Source organism: Amblyraja radiata, chromosome 32 (genome assembly GCF_010909765.2).
Source record: "Amblyraja radiata isolate CabotCenter1 chromosome 32, sAmbRad1.1.pri, whole genome shotgun sequence".
Classification (NCBI taxonomy): domain Eukaryota; kingdom Metazoa; phylum Chordata; class Chondrichthyes; order Rajiformes; family Rajidae; genus Amblyraja; species Amblyraja radiata.
Window position 1 is genome coordinate 28,889,280 of NC_045987.1, and position 15,742 is coordinate 28,905,021.

The following is a 15,742-nucleotide window of genomic DNA, read 5'->3' on the forward strand; positions in this document are numbered from 1 at the left end:
GATTACAGAGTAGTAGCAGTCAAATATGGGACATGGGCGGTCCCGTATGGGACAAACAAATTTAGCCTAATATACGGAATGTCCTGGCTAAAATGGGACAGTTGGCAACTCTATCCTCCAACCACACTGGGCCTGGTCCTCCAACCACACTGGGCCTGGTCCTCCCACCACACTGGGCCTGGTCCTCCAACCACATTGGGCCTGGTCCTCCCACCACACTCGGCCTGGTCCTCCAACCACATTGGGCCTGGTCCTCCCACCACACTGGGCCTGGTCCTCCCAGCTCCCTTTCCCACCGGGGCCACCCCCTCTGATTAACCCAAAGATAGTGATAGCAATGGAGATCACGACTGGCACTGTCCATTTCCCTCAGATCCAGCTGTTGAGTCTGTCCATCCACCACAGATGCTGCCTGCCCGCTCTTCCTCAGCTGCCCTCGATTCTCCAATACAGAAATGAAAGTGGTTTCTACTTTCTCCAGGGAAGGGGAAGTTTGAATCTCGTGACCCTGACCATCTCGTTGAGTCTCCCCAAGGTTGCGACCAGCGGGAGTAGTCAGATGGAGGTCCGGTGGCCGCTGTTTCCTACCTGTAGCTGGTAGACCATCTCGGAGGCCTGTTGTGGGCACTGGAATTGGTTGGCGATGGCCCCAGGAGGGGTGGGGGTGAGCGGGGGGCAGTCATTACTGCTCTGCAGTACCTGGCGGACCAGCTCTGCGGGAGAGTGGTGGTGGACTGGGCCACTCCTTCTGGGAGCCGGGGGCGGGCCCCTGGGCCTCCGCTGCCCCAGCTCCTCGTTGGGAAATCTGACACGTGGCTCCACTTTGGAGAAATCCGGCAGCGGGTAGTTCAGCTGCCCCCGGCCGTAAATGGCCGTTTCCGACGTTATCTTTCGCGACAGCGGCTTTGTGGACTCTCTTTGGTTGGTCGCTCGTCTTTGGAGATTGCAAGCCTTGTGTCGGCTGCTCGAGTTGGCTCGAGCTGTGGGTATCAGTGGTTTACTGAGGCTGCAGGACCCTTGGCTTGGCCTGGCGTGGATGTTAGATGTTGCTCTGCTGCTCTGGGCTGCTCGGACTGTACCATTCTGCCGTGTGGTACTGCCCCCTGTATCTGGACGTCCCGGTGGACAGGCCACCCCTGTGACTTCTCCCATTGATTCTCCTGCACTTTCGGAGCAGGGAGAGCCCGGAATAGTTTCAGCCTCAATGTCGGCCTCGCCTGCTGAGTCCTGGGCCGAGAGTCGGCAAAGCAGCACCTGGTTCAGGTGGAAGGAGGTCGGGTTCTCCTCGCCTTCCGCTCTCATCCCACCCGCTCGTCCTGCGCTGTCACGGGACCGTTCCGTCGCCTCACCGGAACACTCCACCCTCGGAGAAAACAGGGTTGCAGTGTCTTCGGTATAACAATTGTGAGCTGAGAGGCCGGGACCTTTACCCTGAGTCTTTGAGTAGCTAGTACTCGTGGGAGATTGGTCGGCGGGTTTGTCAGCGTTGTCCCTAACCCTTGGTACGGAGAGGTCATCACCGTGGTCGCGGATCCTCGCCGCCTTGACGTAAACGTGCCACGAGTCTCCAAACATGCTCGACCCCGGCTCCTCTGCCTGCTCCTGGTAACCCGCCTCATGGTGGACCTCCGCACCTCCTGCCCTCTGCCTGTATCCACCGTTACTCTGCTCCGTCCCCTCATCACACTCGCCCATCTCCTCATCCTCATCCTCATTCCACATGGATTGGGAATCATGGTCGCTGAGAATCCCATCTCCCTCGAGCAAGTCAGCATCGCCTGAAGCATGGGTAGAAGAAGATTGTTTAGTGTTTAGAGTTTACAGATACAGCACAAAAACAGGCCGTACGGCCCACCGAGTCCACACCCACCAGCGAACCCCATACACTAACACTATCCGACACACACTAGGGACAATTTACATCTTTACCAAAGCTAAATAGCCTACAAACCTGCACGTCTTTCAAGTGTGAGAGGAAACCGGAGCACCCGGAGAAAACCCACAAAGTCAAGGGGAGAACGTACAAACTTTGTACAGACCAGCACCCGTATTCAGGATCGAGCCCGGGTCACCGCTGCACCATCGTGCTGGGATCGCTGGTCTGCACAGACTCAGTGGGCCGGAAGACCTGCTTCTACACTAAACAGATCTCTACACTAAACAGAACTCTGATACAAGTCTCAGATTTTCACGTGTCGGAATTACCAGCTCGTGATGATGGGGCACTTTCTGTGATGCGCGGCCTTCTGGGTAAGCAGCACTGCCATTGCCGGTTTGTTTCTGATGTAAACCTGAGTGATCGTACAATGATGTGGAGATTACACACTGCCTTGATTGCTCTAGGGACTGAGTACAGCATTGCTTATAAAAGAGAGTTTACATGCAACACCAATTGTGTAAGTCAGGGGGTGTCTACTGTATTACATGACATAAAATAGAACATGTAGCCACTAGAAATGTGCCATTTATGTAGATGGCGTGTGGAGTGGGTGGGGGAGCGTGTAGATGGTGTGTATTCGGTGTGTGGAGGGGGCATGTAGATGGCATGGTTGGAGTGTGGGGGGGCGTGTAGGCGTGTATTTGCAGTGTTGGAGTGCTACGTTTTTAGGTGACAGAGCTGTCAAACAGACGCGTCATTATCAGGTTTTGATATTGGGGGGGGGGGGGGGGGGCAAGCTAGTCTCCCAAGAGGGTCAAACAAGATTATAGCCCATCACCACATCCCAGTGCATAACTAGTATAATAGCACGGTTTCACACTAATTATCATGTAATATAATTATCAAGCAAGTAATGAAAAAGACGGTAATCATGTATTTTTACAGAGGTTCCGGCTCGGCACCAACTCACCCTGACTATCCCGCAACTCTGGGCCTTCACACACACTCGCCCACTCACCCGCCCACTCACACACACTCACACATGCCCACACACACTCGCACACACTCACCCATTCAACCACACACCCACTCACGTACCGACACCTGCCGACTCGCACCACCTCCTCGGGGCGGGGCCACTGCAGCCGCTGTCACCGACCTTCACTGTCTTCAGAAAGCCAGTGATGCTGCCGACCGTATCTGTACTCCAGCCCCCCATGGGCCTCCACCAGCGGCTCCGTCAACCCTCGCCTCTCCACCGGCCACCAGCGGGCCAGAGCTGTCACCTCACCAGAGTTCCATCAGTAGTGATGGGTCTTTCCCTTCCCCCTCTTTTAATCAGGTTACCCCGACCACACACCCACTAGTTAAAATTCCCCGTCTTTTTTTTTTGCAGAGGTGCCGAGGCCGAGTGGTGCTCTGGTGATCTCCGGCATCACTGCACCCCCTGTGTATTTGTCGTGGGAAAGCGTGTAGATGGTGTGTGGAGGTGGTGTGCAGTGGGGGCACGTATGCAGAGGGTGTGTGCGAGGCATGTAGATGGCATGTGGATGGTGTGTGAAGGGTAAATAGGCCGCATTTGGAGTATTGCGTGCACTTCTAGTCACACCACATGTGAGGAGGTGGAGGCTTTGGAGAGGGTGCAGCAGGCGTGTGCCAGGTGCTGCATGGTTAGGGGGGATTCTGCTACAGGGAGAGCCGATGAGAGAACACAAAGTGCTGGAGTAACTCAGCAGGTCAGAGCAAGGCTCGGTCTAAAGAAGGGTCTTGACCTGAAACATCATCTGTTCTCCAGAGCTGCTGCCTGACCCGCTGAGTTACTCCAGCAGTTTGTCTCCTTTTGTGTAAACCAGCATCTGCAGTTCCTCGTTTTTACAGTTTTACAGGTTATGAGAGAGCTGCATTTAGACAGGCAGATGAACATCCAGGCAACGGAGGGACAGAGACCAGGTGCACGCAGAGGGCATGAGCTCAGATTGGCATCGTCTGGTCCAGACTAGCTGGGCTGAACGGCCTCTTTCTGTGCTGCTGCACCTTCTGTGTTCTAATGTTCTTAAACAGCTTACAGGAATGTACATGGGGAATGGGATTACTGTGACACTGCCTGAATGAGACAAACAACTTCTTAATGAGTCTCACAATAATGTGAGAGATTATAGTTTGAAGTGGACAGGAATTAATTGTGGCGTGAGTGTGCCCCCCCACAGTGACCCCCACCCCCCACCCCCCCCCACAGTGAACACCCACAGTGAACCCCCCCACAGTGAGCCCCCCCAGCGTGGCCTCAGTGGACGAGTTGTTTGGGGAGTGCTGGGTTGCCTCCGTTGCCTGGGTGGTGATGTACAGGGTGTGGGTGATGTGTAGGGTGTGGGTGATGTGCAGGGTGTGGGTGATGTACAGGGTGTGGGTGATGTACAGGGTGTGGGTGATGTGCAGGGTGTGGGTGATGTGTAGGGTGTGGGTGATGTGCAGGGTGTGGGTGATGTACAGGGTGTGGGTGATGTACAGGGTGTGGGTGATGTGTACGGTGTGGGTGATGTACAGGGTGTGGGTGATGTACAGGGTGTGGGTGATGTTCCTTGACGTAACTCTAAACTAGACTAAGACCAAGAACCCCTGCATATCACATCCATATGCACAAGGGGAGTTACACAGATGCAGTGCAACCTGCTCTGGGTCAAACCTATTCAGCTAATTCAGTGCATTAACCTAAAGCCCATGGCCTGCACGTTTGGCTGGCTGGACAGAGTGCGTACATGATCAGATGACCCATGGAGGTAATGAGCTTAGGTGCAGGGACAGCTGCAGTGGGGATCAGTGTGGGTCCGTGCGGTGACTGGGCTACTTACACAACAGATGGCTGTGGCTGACGTCCTCTAGTGTGGATAGAGAGCAGGGCACAGGGTCTGAGTCCTGGAACTGGCTGATGTTGAAGCTGTCCTCATCCACAGAGTCGTGCGGGAACCCACGCTGGGCGCGGTCACCGTGCAAGTCCACCATCTCCCCGTCCTCACCCAGCCTCTCCAACCCTTCCTCCAGCCTCGGCTGACACTGCAGGTAGTAATCACTGGCCTCCTGCATCCCTATGATGCCATTCTCGTCCATCTGACTGAAGATGTCCTCTTGCTGCCGCTCTTCCCCGTGGCTCTGGGGCATCAGCTCTGCGTCCGCCACCTGTGTCTCGGCCACCGCCATCCCGCCCGTCCCGTCCCGTCCCCTGCGGCTACACAGAGGCGGTTCCGGGGGGGCGGCGGCTGCCCACAAGGTCCTCGCTGCCCTCCATCCACCCACGCTCACATCAGGCCGCCTCTCCTCTCCTCTCCTCTCCTCTCCGCCTCACCCACTGCTTCGTCACCGAGTTAACAAACCCACCTGTAGAAGGGAGACAAGACTCTCAGTCCAAAGGGCAAAGTGGAAGCTGCTTATAGCTACCCTGCAGAGAAATGGTCACACACACACACACACATGGTCCCAGCCACACACACACACACACAGTCCTAGCCACACACACACTGTCCCAGCCACACACACACTGTCCCAGCCACACACACACACACATACGCACACATACAGTCCCAGCCACACACACACACACTGTCCCAGCCACACGCACACACACACACACACACTACCATCAGCAGGACCAAACCCAGCTGCGAATGGGAGAGAAATGCTCACAAGTAAAATCACTGGAAGAGGCTGTGTCTCATGTACACATGGAGTGTATGAGGCTGCAGCTCTTGTTTTAGTATGTGAAGGGGCTACTCCTCACTTTCTGGCTGCACCTCTCACCCACCATCCTCAGCTTTGGACCCCCTGTGCGTGGGGAAGAGGGGAGAGCAGAGGATGTCCTGGTTGTGTGGCTCCTGGGCCTGGCCACGCTGACCATCCGCGAGTCACGGCGCCAGGCCCAAGCCAACTGCTTGCCCCTTCCCAGGGTTATGCCCGTGGCCAGGTGTCCCTCGATAATGACCACACGGTTTACCACGGGCACCATGGAAGGGTCCCGGGACCGCTGGGCACCGCGGGGGGTTGAAAACATCTTGGACCAGGATTGTAATATAGTTCTTTAATATTTACTATAAAGAATTTGTGGTAACTTTGCATTCCAAAGACATACAGGTTTGTAGGTTAATTGGCTTGGTATAAATGTAAAATTGTCCCTAGTGTGAGTAGGATAGTGCTAGTGTGGTGGGATCGCTGGCTAGCCTGTTTCTGCGCTGTACCCCTAAACTAAACTAAATTTACACGGCCTCTCAGGATCGTTCCCCTGAAACATTAACTGTTTCCTCCCTTCACAGGTGCTGTCTGACCTGTTGAGTTTTCCAGCATTTGATATGTTTATTTCACACACATAAGTTACTCCTACAGCAGGATAGAGACCCGGGTCAGTCAGATGGAGGGAGAGGCATGGCCTCTGCTGCTGCAATGCAGACAGCTGCATGTTGGAAACCTGCAATGCAGACTAATGCAGGTACTGGAAACCTACAATGCAGACAGTTATGCCCCTGTCCCACTTAGGAAACCTGAATGGAAACCTCTGGAGACTTTGCGCGCCCAACCCAAGGTTTCCGTGCTGTTCCCGGAGGTTGCAGGTGGTTGCCGGAGGTTGCAGGTAGTGGAAGCTGGTAGGGAGACTGACAAAAACCTCCGGGAACCGCACGGCGGGGGCAACTACATTTCAGCAGCAGTATTAAAATGCAGTTTGGTTTTTCAGTCTGAAGAAGGGTCTTGACCCAAAACGTCACCCGTTCCTTCTCTCCAGAGATGCTGCCTGTCCCGCTGAGTTACTCCAGCTTTTTGGTCTACCTTTGGTTTTTCAGATGTTCCATCTATGGGTCACTGATACACGGATCACCAGTCACTGGTACGGGCCACAGGTGACTGGTACATGCAGGGGTTATGGGGAAAAGGCAGGAAAATGGAGTGACGAGGGAAAAATAGATCAGCCATGATTGAAGGGCAGAGTAGAGTTGATGGGTCGAATGGCCTAATTCTGCTCCTATCATTTATGAACATATGTGTGACTGGTACAGGGGTACAGGGTGATGGGGTGGGATGTGGCAATGTTTGTGCCTGGGGTTAGTGTACAGACCCACCACCCCCCAGCCCCAGTGCCCGTACCTGCATTCAATGCCCATCAGTGTGGATGCTGGATGGTGGTGGGTGTGGATCAGACAGCCCAGCCGGCTCTGAGGTCAGCCTTGGTGATGCACTGTGCTGCACCCCCCCCCCCCCCATCACCGGTCCTTTGTGACCTCACTGACGGCTCCCATTGTGACACCGGTTCGCATTTCAAAGGGTTTTCATTGTACGGGACGTTAAGTGGGAGCTCAGACACGGGATGTGGGGAGACTGGCGTGTCACATACACGGGATGTGAGGAGACTGGCGCGTCACGCACATGTGATGTGGGGAGACTGGCGTGTCACGCACACGGGATCGATAGGGCAGGAGGTGCCGCGGTGGCGATGCCAGCACTATGGCAACATATCACTGCCCACGGACAATGGACAAGAGTGATTACAGGTGATCCGATCGTTGTGGACAATCTCCCCCAGTAACACGTGACTCTGCTGGGTCCCAGGGGTCACTTCAATCATGGGTGGTGGGTCGTGGCTTGCAGGTCATGGGTCGCCGTTCCAATGTCACGGATCATGGGTCCTGGATCAAAGGGCGTGGTCACAGGTCCTGGATTGAGGGTCATGGGTCATGTCTCCTGGGCCACAGGGTCAGGGGTTGTGGGTCACAGGTCAGGGTACCAGGCTTTGTTGTGCCACACAGGGGTAGCACTGAACCAGCTGATGGCACGGCCAGGGTGGCCAGTGACTAGTGTCACACACACAGTGTGGGCAGCAGCTGGGCAGGATATCGTGTTGGGGTTGAGGTGAACAGTCCCGGTCCTCAGTGACCTCACCCACACAGGTCTGCCTGCCCGTGTGTCATAGAAACATAGAAAATAGGTGCAGGAAGAGGCCATTCGGCCCTTCGAGCCAGCACCGCCATTCATTGTGATCATGGCTGATCATCCCCTATCAATAACCTGTGCCTGCCTTCTCCCCATATCCCTTGACTCCACTAGCCCCTAGAGCTCTATCTAACTCTCTCTTAAATCCATCCAGTGACGGCCTCCACTGCCCTCTGTGGCAGGGAATTCCATAAATTCACAACTCCCATTGTGACACCGGTTGTGAAAAAGTTTTTTCTCACCTCAGTCTTAAATGGCCTCCCCTTTATTCTAAGACTGTGGCCCCTGGTTCTGGACTCGCCCAACATTGGGAACATTTTTCCTGCATCTAGCTTCTGAACTCCAATGAATACAAGCCTAGTCTTTTCAATCTTTCCTCATATGACAGTCCCGCCATCCCAGGGATCAATCTCGTGAACCTACGCTGCACTGCCTCAATCACAAGGATGTCCTTCCTCAAATTAGGAGACCAAAACTGTACACGATACTCTAACTGTGGTCTCACCAGAGCCCTATACAACTGCAGAAGAACCGCTTTACACCTATACTGAAATCCTCTTGTTATGAAGGCCAACATTCCATTAGCTTTCTTCACTGCCTGCTGTACCTGCACGGCAACTTTCAGTGACCGGTGTACAAGGTCGCCCAGGTCTCGCTGCACGTCCCTCTTACCTGACCTAACCCCATTGAGATAATAATCTGCCCCCTTGTTTTTGCCGGCAAAGTGGATAACCTCACATTTATCTATATTATACTGCATCTGCCCACTCACTCAACCTGTCCAGGTCACCCTGCAACCTCCTAACATCCTTTTCACAGTTCACACAGCCACCCAGCTTTGTGTCATCCGCAAACTTGCTAGTGTTGCTCCTAATTCCCTCTTCCAAATCATTAATATATATGGTAAACAGTTGTGGCCCCAACACCAAGCCTTGCGGCACTCCACTCGCCACTGCCTGCCATTCTGAAAAGGACCCGTTCACTCCTACTCTTTGCTTCCGGTCTGACAACTAATTTTCTATCCATGTCAACACCCTACCCCCAATACCATGTGCTCTAATTTTAGTCACCAGTCTCCCGTGCGGGACCTTATCAAAGGCTTTCTGAAAGTCTAGATACACTACATCCACTGGCACCCCTTCATCATTTCACATCCTCAAAAAATTCCAGAAGATTAGTCAAGCATGATTTCCCTTTCATAAATCCATGTTGACTTGGACTAATCATTTTACTGCTATGCAAATGCCCCATTATTACCTCTTTAATAATTGACTCCAGCGTCTTTCCCACCACCGAAGCCAGGCTAAGTGGGATAACATTAGCTATCCTCCAATCCACAGGAACTAATCCTGAATCTATTGAACATTGGAAAATTATCACCAATGCGTCCACTATTTCTAGAGCCACCTCCCTGAGGACCCTGGGATGCAGACCATCAGGTCCAGGCAATTTATCATCTTTCAGTCCCATTAGCCTACCCAATACTATTTCTCGCCTAATGAAAATGTCTTTCAGTTCCTCTACCCCCTTAGATCCTCTGTCCTCCAGTACATCTGGGAGATTGTTTGTGTCTTCCTTAGTGAAGACAGATCCGAAGTACCTATTCAACTCTTCTGCCATTTCCTTGTTGTCCATAATAATTTCACCCGTGTCTGCCTTCAAGGGACCCACATTTGACTTTGCTACTCTTTTTCCCTTAACATATCGAAAGAATCTTTTACTGTCCTTCGTTATATTCCTGACCAGCTTCCCCTCGTACTTCATCTTTTCAGCCCGTATTGCCCGTTATGTTTCCTTCTGTTGTCCCATGAAAGTTTCATAGAAACATAGAAAATAGGTGCAGGAGTAGGCCATTCGACCCTTCGAGCCTGCACAGCCATTCAATATGATCATGGCTGATCATCCAACTCAGTATCCTGTACCTGCCTTCTCTCCATACCCCCTGATCCCTTTAGCCACAAGGGCCACATCTAACTCCCTCTTAAATATAGCCAATGAACTGGCCTCAACTACCTTCTGTGGCAGAGAATTCCACAGATTCACCACTCTCTGTGTAAAAAATGATTTTCTCATCTCGGTCCTAAAAGACTTCCCCCTTATCCTTAAACTGTGACCCCTTGTTCTGGACTTCCCCAACATCGGGAATAATCTTCCTGCATCTAGCCTGTCCAACCCCTTAAGAATTTTGTAAGTTTCTATTAGATCCCCCCACAATCTTCTAAATTCTAGCGAGTACAAGCCGAGTCTATCCAGTCTTTCTTCATATGAAAGTCCTGACATCCCAGGAACCAGTCTGGTGAACCTTCTCTGTACTCCCTCTATGGCAAGAATGTCTTTCCTCAGATTAGGAGACCAAAACTGTACGCAATACTCCGGGTGTAGTCTCACCAAGACCCTGTACAACTGCAGTAGAACCTCCCTGCTCTTATACTCAAATCCTTTGGCTATGAATGCTAACATACCATTTGCTTTCTTCACTGCCTGCTGCACCTGCATGCCTACTTTTAATGACTGGTGTACCGTGACACCCAGGTCTCGTTGCATCTCCCCTTTTAATTATCGGCCACCATTCAGATAATAGTCTACTTTCCTGTTTTTGCCACCAAAGTGGATAACCTCACATTTATCCACATTATACTGCATCTGCCATGCATTTGCCCACTCGCCCAATCCAAGTCACCTTGCAGCCTCCTAGCATCCGCATCACAGCTAACACTGCCCCCCAGCTTTGTGTCATCCGCAAACTTGGAGATGTTGCATTCAATTCCCTCATCCAGATCATTAATATATATTGCAAATAGTTGGGGTCCCAGCACTGAGCCTTGCGGTACCCCACTAGTCACTGCCTGCTATTCTGAAAAGGACCCATTTACTCCTACTCTTTGCTTCCTGTCTGCCAGCCAGTTCTCTATCCACATCAATACTGAACCCCCAATACCGTGTGCTTTAAGTTTGCATACTAATCTCTTATGTGGGACCTAAAAGTCCAGATATAACACACCCACTGGTCCTCCCTTATCCACTCTACTACTGTAGTTACAACCTCGAAAAATTCTATAAGATTCGTCAGACATGATTTACCTTTCATAAATCCATGCTGACTTTGTCCAATGAATTCACCACTTTCCAAATGTGCTGCTATCCCATTTATAATAACTGACTCTAGCATTTTCCCCACTACCGATGTTAGACTAACTGGTCTGTAATTCCCTGTTTTCTCTCTCCCTCCCTTTTTAAAAAGTGGGGTTACATTAGCTACCCTCCAATCCTCAGGAACTATTCCAGAATCTAAAGAGTTTTGAAAAATTATCACTAATGCATCCACTATTTCAGGGGCTACTTCCTTAAGTACTCTGGGATGCAACTTATCTGGCCCTGGGGATTTATCGGCCTTTAATCCATTCAATTTACCCAACACCACTTCCCAGCTAACCTGGATTTCACGCAGTTCCTCCATCTCATTTGACCCCCGGTCCCCTGCTATTTCCGGAAGATTATTTATGTCTTCCTTAGTGAAGACAGAACCAAAGTAGTTAAATTAGTTATTCAATTGGTCTGCCATTTCCTTGTTCCCCATTATCAATCCGCCTGTTTCTGACTGCGGGATTTACATTTGTTTTAACTAATCTTTTTCTCTTCACATATCTATAAAAACTTTTGCAGTCAGTTTTTATGTTCCCTGCCAGTTTTCTTTCATAATCTATTTTCCCTTTCCTAATTAAGCCCTTTGTCCTCCTCTGCTGGACTTTGATTTTCTCCCAGTCCCCTGGTAGGCTGCTTTTTCTGGCTAATTTGTGTGCTTCATCTTTTGTTTTGATACTTTCCCTGATTTCCCTTGTTATCCACGGATGCACTACCTTCCCTGATTTATTATTTTGCCAAACTGGGATGAACAATTGTTATAGTTCATCCATGCAGTCTTTAAATGCCTTCCATTGCATATCCACCGTCAACCCATTAAGAATCAATCGCCAGTCTATCTTGGCCAATTCACGTCTCATACCCTCAAATTTACCTTTCTTTAAGTTCAGGACCCTTGTTTCTGAATTAACAACGTCACTCTCCATCCTAATGAAGAACTCAACCATATTATGGTCACTCTTGCCCAAGGAGCCACGCACAACAAGACTGCTAACTAACCTTTCCTCATTACTCAATACCCAGTCTAGAATAGCCTGCTCTCTCGTTGGTTCCTCTACATGTTGGTTTAGAAAACTATCCCGCATACATTCCAAGAAATCCTCTTCCTCAGCACCCCTGCCAATTTGATTCACCCAATCTATATGTAGATTGAAGTCACCCATTATAACTGTTTTACCTTTGTTGCACGCATTTCTAATTTCCTGTTTGATGCCATCCCCAACTTCACTACTACTGTTAGGTGGTCTGTACACAACTCCCACCAGCGTTTTCTGCCCCTTAGTGTTTCGCAGCTCTACGCATATCGATTCCACATCCTCAAAGCTAACGTCCTTCCTTTCTATTGCGTTAATCTCCTCTCTAACCAGCAACGTTACCCCACCTCCTTTTCCTTTCTGTCTATCCCTCCTGAAAATTGAATATCCCTGCATGTTCAGCTCCCAGCCTTGGTCACTCTGGAGCCATGTCTCCGTGATCCCAACTATATCATATTCATTAATAACTATCTGCACATTCAACTCATCCCCCTTATTACAAATGTTTCTTGCATTGAGACACAAAGCTTTCAGGCTTGTTTTTGCAACACTCTTACCCCTTATACAATTATGTTGAAAAGTGGCCCTTTTTGATTTTTGCCCCGGATTTGTCTGCCTGCCACTTTTACTTTTCACCTTGCAACTATTGTTTCTACCCTCATTTTACACCCCTCGGTCTCTGCTCTTGCACCCATCTCCCTGCCACATTAGTTTACATCCTCCCCGACAGCACTAGCAAACACTCCCCCAAGGACATTGGTTCCATTCCAGCCCAGGTGCAGACCGTCCTGTTTCTACTGGTCCCACCTCCCCCAGAACTGGTTCCAATGCCCTAGAAATTTGAATCCCTCCCCCTTGCACCATTTTTAAGCCACGTATTCATCTGCAATATCCTCCGTTTTCTACTCTGACTAGCACGTGGCACTGGTAGTAATCCAGAGATTATTACCTTTGAGGTCCTACTTTTAAGTTTATCTCCTAGCTCCCTAAATTCACCTTGTAGGACCTCATCCCGTTTTTTACCTATATCATTGGTGCCAATGTGTACCACGACAACTGGCTGTTCACCCTCCCCCTCCAGAATGTTCTGCAGCCGTTCAGTGACATCCCTGACCTTTGCACCAGGGAGGCAACATACCATCCTGGAGTCTCGTTTGCAGCCGCAGAAACGCCTATCTATTCCCCTTACAATTGAATCCCAATCCTCTGGCTTCCGGCTACTCTTTGCTGTGTTATACATCTTTTCTTTTAGTTCAATTCTATCCCTAACTTCTCTTGTCATCCACGGTTGCCTCCTACTCCCCTTAGAATCTTTTTTCCTTTTTGGAATGAAATGATCCTGCGTCTTCCAGATTATGCCGATAAATTCCTGCCATTGCTGTTCCACCGCCATTCCTGCTAGGATCCCTTTCCAGTCTACCTTGGCCAGCTCCCCTCTCATGCCTTCATAGTCCTCTTTGTTCAACTGCATCACTGCCACTGCAATTTAACCTTCTCCTTCTCAAATTGCAGATTAAAACTAATCATATTATGATCACTACCTCCAAGCGGTTCCTTTACCTCGAGTTCTCTTATCTTATCTGGTTCATTGGACAACACTAAATCCAGAATTGCCTTTTCTCTGGTCGGCTCCATTACCTCGAGTTCTCTTATCATGTCTGAAGAAGGGTTTCGGTTGAAACGTTGCCTATTTCTTTCGCTCAATAGATGCTGCTGCACCCGCTGAGTTTCTCCAGCATTTTTGTGTACCTTCTCTTTTCATATCTGATCATATCATATCTGTGTCCTCCAATGAACAATGTTCCAGCTCACACCATCAAGTATAGCTCCACCAACGCCTGTGACAAACCCTTGTTGGCCTGCCCTAATACCAGGGGCCATGCCCTCTGTAACTTCATACTGGCTGCCCTGGTAACAGGGGCCATGCCCTCAGGCCCAGAGCACTGTAACTACACACTGGCCTGACCTAGGCCACTCATGGACACAGGCAGGTAGCTGGGCAATCCCCACACACTCTCAGACCCCCAACAACTCAAAGCTTTCTCCCCTCGTTCATGGTCCAAAGCAGGGCACAGGCCAGAGTCAGGAACCACAGCACAGCTGGAGTTTAGAAGATTGAGGGGGATCTCATTGGAACGTACCGAATAGTGAAAGGCCTGGATAGAGTGGATGTGGAGAGGATGTTTCCATTAGTGGGAGAGTCTAGGACCAGAGGTCGTAGCTTCAGAATAAAAGGACGTACTTTTAGGAAGGATGTGGTGGAATTTCTTTAGTCAGAGGGTGGTGAATCTGTGGAATTCAGTGCCAAGTCAATGGATATTTTTAAAGTGGAGATTGAGATATTCTTGATTAGTCCAGGTGTCAGGGGTTATGGAGAGAAGGCAGGGGAATGGGGATGAGAAGGAGGGGGATCAGTCGTGATTAAATGGCGGTGTGGGCTGAATGGCCTAATTCTACTCCCAGAACTAATGAACATGAGGAAGGTGACGGGTTGAGAGCAGATTAAGTCTCCAGGGCACAGATGTGGAAGGTCAGACACCAATTGGGAGGAAGCTGTTCTGAACGTGAACGTGAGAGTTTTCAGACTCCCAAAAACCAGCATCTGCAGTTCCTTCCTCACACCCAAACTCAAACTCAAAGGGGTAGGAATGGTTTGCAAAGTCTCTGAGTTCCACAGAGCTGTTGAAGCCACGGGTGGGGTGGGGGGGTTGTAGGCAGGGGGGTGGTGAAGTATGGTATGGGGAGCTGGAAGTGAGGGTAGGTCAAAGGCAGGGTGCAGGCAGGGTGCGGGGGGGGGGGGATAAAACAAGGAAGAGTGTTTGTGTGCGGAGGGCGAGAGCGCGGGACACAGCTGCTTTGTTTCAGGGTGAACAAGCTGGCGCGAACAGGACTGAAGTTAGTTACAGCACTGGCGGGGAGTTTAGTAACCGGCACAGATTTGTTGTGAAACAGATGAAGATTCGGACAGGCAAAGGAGGAACTCACCATTCCTGAAGCTACCGGGTGTGTTCGAATCGTCCCCAGCTTCTGCCCGGCGGCGGCGGCGAGGGAGGGAGCTTAGTAACCACAGAACACAAAGCAGTAACCAAGCGCTGGACGGGCCGCGGCAGCAGCCAGTCGCGTCCTTCTTTCACCCAGATTTTCAGCTCCGGTTACAGCGTCCGTGTGGAGTTAGTTTGGCGTTGTTGAGAGAAGCTGAGATTTTGTCGTCTCTGTCCCGCCGGTGATCTGATTCGCTGTAACCTGACACGAGCTCATATAACACTGGAGGGAACAGGCTCCAGAAACAGGAAACTTGTTGTAATATCAGGGAGAGAGAGAGAGGGCTTGATACACCAGCCGAAGTCTCATTGTGAGGTCCAGTCCTGTCCCCGGGAATGGTTTACACGGGTGGGCCTCGCACTGTTGGAACTTTCCCTCACCAACCCAGCCCCAACTTTTAGTTTGGTTTAGAGAGACAGCGCGGAAACAGGACCTTCGGCCCACCGAGTCTGTACCGACCAGCGGTCCCCTTACATTAGCACTATCCTACACACTAGGGACAATTTACAACTTTACCGAAGTCAATTAACCTACAAACCTGTACGTCTTTGGAGTGTGGGAATAAACCGGAGCACCCGGAGAAAACTCACACGGTCACAGGGAGAACGTACAAACTCCGTAAAGACAGCACCGGTAGTCAGGATCGAGGCTGGGTCTCTGGCGCTGTCAGGCAGCAACT

The 15,742-nt window shown here is 50.7% G+C and overlaps 1 protein-coding gene across 1 annotated transcript in view; it reads right to left on the bottom strand.

The window, feature by feature from the left end:
* Positions 1 to 15,537, bottom strand: part of akna (AT-hook transcription factor) — a 102,669-nt gene extending 87,132 nt beyond the window's left edge. Inside the window, exons 1-3 of the mRNA XM_033049215.1 lie at positions 15,007 to 15,537; positions 4,729 to 5,251; positions 589 to 1,778 (exon numbers count right to left, since the gene is read on the bottom strand). The gene's annotated coding sequence lies outside the window, so the exon portion shown is untranslated. The remainder of the gene's footprint in view (positions 1 to 588; positions 1,779 to 4,728; positions 5,252 to 15,006) is intronic.
* Positions 15,538 to 15,742: the final 205 nt, after the last annotated feature.